Raw genomic sequence first — 4,543 nt, 5'->3', positions numbered from 1 at the left:
TCTCTCTCTCTGTCTCTCTCTCTGTCTCTCTCTCTCTCTCTCTCTCTCTCTCTCTCTCTCTCTCTAAACTTGGTTCGCTGCAAACAATACTTGCAACTACCTCTATAATAAAACATTACAATCCTACTCTAGAGTAAACTTAGTCTAATACAAAGGACGTAGTTCCCCATCGTCTAGACTAAGTGCCACGTAGTTCCCCGCAAACAATATACATATTTACACACGGAAAAATTCTCGATACTACAATATGTATCAATATTTCTTGTCTCTCCGCAGTAGAAAAGTGTTTATGATATTTGTCATTTTCTCTAGAATATTGACCGATATTTAATATTTGTTGATAAAGAATCTACCAATTTATAACCTCAATATTATTGTCATTTTTTTTTTAGTTTTGCATTTTTATTTTTCTATCCCAGAGATATAATTACGTCATAAGATGATGTTGGCATTATTCTATTAAGTAAAAAGACATGTTTGTAACTATTACAAAAATATTTTATTGAAGATGAAGTATTTTTTAAACAACTTGAAATGTTTAATTGGTAATAAGAAAGTATTTTGAGATTTAAAAAATGAATTGACGACCAGCATTATACAATTGTTTTCATCATTCTAATAACTCCCTGAAAAATAGTGAATTTCTTACATTTTAATTAACATAATCATTTTTTAATTTCGGTTATTTTTTTGATACAATTTAGTAGTTTCTCCATGACAACCGCTATAATTTTTTACCTTTTCAAGTTCTCATGACACGCTGAAATTTTTTTGGAATAATCATGGTTGAGACTGAATCGGGAGCAATGTTTTGAATTTGAGGATTCATTTTATCTGTGATCTTTCAGGTAATACAATTTTTTTTGCGCTTTCCTTCGTTTCGATATGAATAAATTAAGTGATGAATTTGATCTCTGTACTCGACAATCATATGGTATGTAATCAGATCGGGCCTTGCACGCATCGAAAGAGCTCGGTGTCATCGCACCCCAGATTGGACCACCTAAGTTTTTGCTTTCGAATGGCATTCCTCTTTGATCTTTAAAGACGAAACGTGAGAAAAGTAACGGAAGCGATAGTTCATACTACGCTGGATAACACTTTAATTTGTAATTTGTTTCTTAGTCGTCCAATCAATGGACAACTTATGTTAAAGACACATGCTCCAAGATGCCTCGTTGCCTCTTACACTGCCTTACGATGTCCAAGGAACGATTTTTGTATCAGTAGAGATCAGGGATGTGAAAAAATGACATGACATGTTACTGACGTCATGTAACAGGGACAACCATGATAATCAGTCGTCACGTGACAAAAACGTGACTATTTTACCATGTGACCGTCCCATTCCATCTAATAAGTAGCACCCCAGGTGACACTACTTCGAATTTCGAAAATTTGCCCATGATGACCGCCATCGATCGATAATCACAAAGCGTCAATATGCGTGTCAGTCGTATTTCGATTTTCGATTTAAAAAAAGAAAAAACCCGTGATAAGTTCATAGTTCTAATGTCATTTCTCTCATTGGAAATGGTCGAACTATTGAGATCAATGATTAAATAGGATTTCAAACAACATCAATTTTGGATTGGAAGGTTCAAGCCCCGGCCGGGCCAAGATTCTATACCAATTTTTCATCACAATTTTTCACATGTCAGGGACTGCAAACGCGTTTTCGTTTCGTTTCTGGGGTTGGAAACACAACTGAATAATAACGTTATTTCCAGAAACGAAACTGAAAACGAATGTCGAATCACGTTATTGTCAGGAACGAAACTGAAAACGAAATTCGAATGACGCTATCGCAATAAACGAAACTAAAAACGAAATTTGAATAACTTTATTGCTGGAAACATAAAGCGGAAAGGAAATTCTGACTGCAGAAGTCCCGGAAAGTGAAGCAGAAAGTGAAATTATTTGAGGAATAATCGTAGAAATTGCAGGTGCAAACATCATCGTGCTGTCAGTGAGATTAGTTTTATTCTTCTAACAGAGAGTGATCTAATATATTGGACCATTCTACCAATTCCTGTACGCAAATCCGGCTTCAACATTATCGATTTTTGTTGTGCTCTTCCGACCATTCTTGTCTAGAAAACGAGATTTCCCGATTATGGGAGGTCCGTCGCTTCAATTGATCGGGTTTCACGTGATTATCCATTTTTCGTTCGAAATTGTTCGCTCAAGTTTAACGTATTTAAAAGTGTTTAAAAAAAAAATAAAAACACAGTTTTTCGTCGGAAATTTTCTGAATTTTCCAAAAATGATAGTCATTTTTTTCCCACATGTCGTTCTCATAGGAAAAATCGGAAAATAAAACTTAAAACTTGAATTTCACCATGTTCTCCATCTTTTTTTGAAAATCTATTTTTTTTTCGGAAAATTCAGAAAATTTCCGATCAAAATCATATGTCAAAAATTTCCGCTCAATCATCCCCTAGGCATAGTTTTTTTTTTTCAATAAATTGACCATTTTTTTTTCATCATTTGCTGATTTATTCACATATACTTATTTACATAGAATACATAGATCACTAATTCATCTTGAGACTCATTTACAAAAAATACACACATACAGAACTCATTCACATACTTATTGACGTTTAATTTGACGACTAATCCACCCTCAACTTGACTTCGCGAAATACTTCAGAAGAACTATGAATTTTGCATTGTATCGATTTCCCGCCTACTGGAGTGATACAATGGAATTGCTTTGTACCTGTAATTGTCAATGCTTTATCATGTCGAGGCTGTAAGAAGGTCTTAGTATCCTGATACTCTAGTTCTGAGACATATTCGAACGTGATTTTACTTTCATTCGATTTTGCCCATTCATACAACTTTGGAGCACTAACGATCGGATTTCTTGCTCCGGTTTGCATACTGTAACGACGTGCATTCCGTTTGAATGAGCCGCCCAAACCATCAGAGGCAGTTTTTCCATGCGCAGTAGGGAAGAAATGCCATACTGCTGGATATTTGAAATCTTTTCCGTGAAAAACCAAATTCATGAATGCATTTCTGTTTTTGAACTGTGAGGGCGCCCCATCAGAAAAATAATGAATTTTATGAGTTTCATCAAATTTTGTCTTCAAAAATTCAATCAATTTCTTTTGGAATGCGTAAACTAGAATGCAATCATGTTTAAGGATGTTCTACACCCTTTCTGCCGAAATTCACGTTTTTTTAATTTNTTTTTTCAATTTTTCTGGCAAACTTATGATGGAATTGACGTGAAAAAATATACCGTTTTTGCGTTTTGTCATTATTTAATGACTGACGAAATTTTAAGGTGTGCGAACATTTTGCTGCGTTTTCTCTAAACTTTTAAAAAGAATCACAAAACTGTAGAAATAACGCATGAAAATTATCGCACCACTACGCAGCTTCGTGAGCCATTAAAGAATGACAAACCACAAAATCGTTATATTTTTTCACGTCACTCCCATCGATAATTTGTCAGAAATATGAAAACAACGTCAATTTTGGCTAAAAGGGTGTCGAACATCCTTAAGACAGTTCGAAATCCCCATCCATGAAAAGTTTAAGAGTTCATCCCCAATTCTATAATAAATTATTACAGGAAGAAGAGTAGCTGCCGCATTATTGTAATAATATTGTTGAACTGATTCTTGAATTTGGAATGTATAATTTTCGGAAAAATCTAAGAATACGATCAATTCTCCTGGCTTGAGGTTACTCTTCAAACTTTTCAGAAAATTGCGCTGTTTCTCTACCACAAACTCGTGAGTTAATAATCCATTTAATTTTTTAGATAGAGTTTCGATGAAGCCTTCTACTGAAGCTGAGACCATGTCAAAAATACACCTATCCTGTGTGGTCCAGATCCTGTACGTGATGTTCTCCATTCCTCTCTCTTCGAATCGCTTTCTGAATAAATCTTGAAGGGATGTGGTGTCTTTGCAGTGCAGACAAGTGCGACGGAAGCATTTCTCAGCGGGATCTGGAAGAACCATTGACCTTAATAATTGGTCCTCTGTAGTCGATTCAACCTCTCCATCAGTCTCACAAGTTCCGAACAATTCTTGAAATTTACACGCTGAAGAAAAACATAATTCTTTTCATAAGTGGGCATGGACACTTTGAGGAGTTTAATTCTTACATCCCTGGAATAAAGAGAAATTCCGATTCATTGTTGCATAACTGCAATTTTTGAGATCGATAGTGGAATTCATCTAATTTTGAATTTGATTTTTTTTTAAAATATTGTATCAAATTTTTACCTTCGAGCAAGAGTTCGACATTCCGGTGGATAGCACAGAGACAAGAGGAATACGTTCCACTCGTCCCAGCTAGAACACAGTGCGGAGGCCGAAGTTAAGCAAACTTCGCTAGTGAGATCTTTATTTCTGGATGCTCTATCATGAATGATGCATGAAGCTCCCGCAAATTACATAACACGAGTTTTTTCTGGATTTTTCTTTTCCCTTCGAGTCCTCTGGCTGTTACTACATCTCTCATGCCAGCCAATTGGCATGAGTTATCTTCATGTTCATAGAATGCTCTCACAAATTTT

The sequence above is a fragment of the Diachasma alloeum genome, unplaced genomic scaffold, assembly GCF_001412515.2.
Source record: "Diachasma alloeum isolate Michigan unplaced genomic scaffold, Dall2.0 Dall_scaffold_00493, whole genome shotgun sequence".
Lineage (NCBI taxonomy): Eukaryota > Metazoa > Arthropoda > Insecta > Hymenoptera > Braconidae > Diachasma > Diachasma alloeum.
This window is presented reverse-complemented; position numbering follows the sequence as displayed.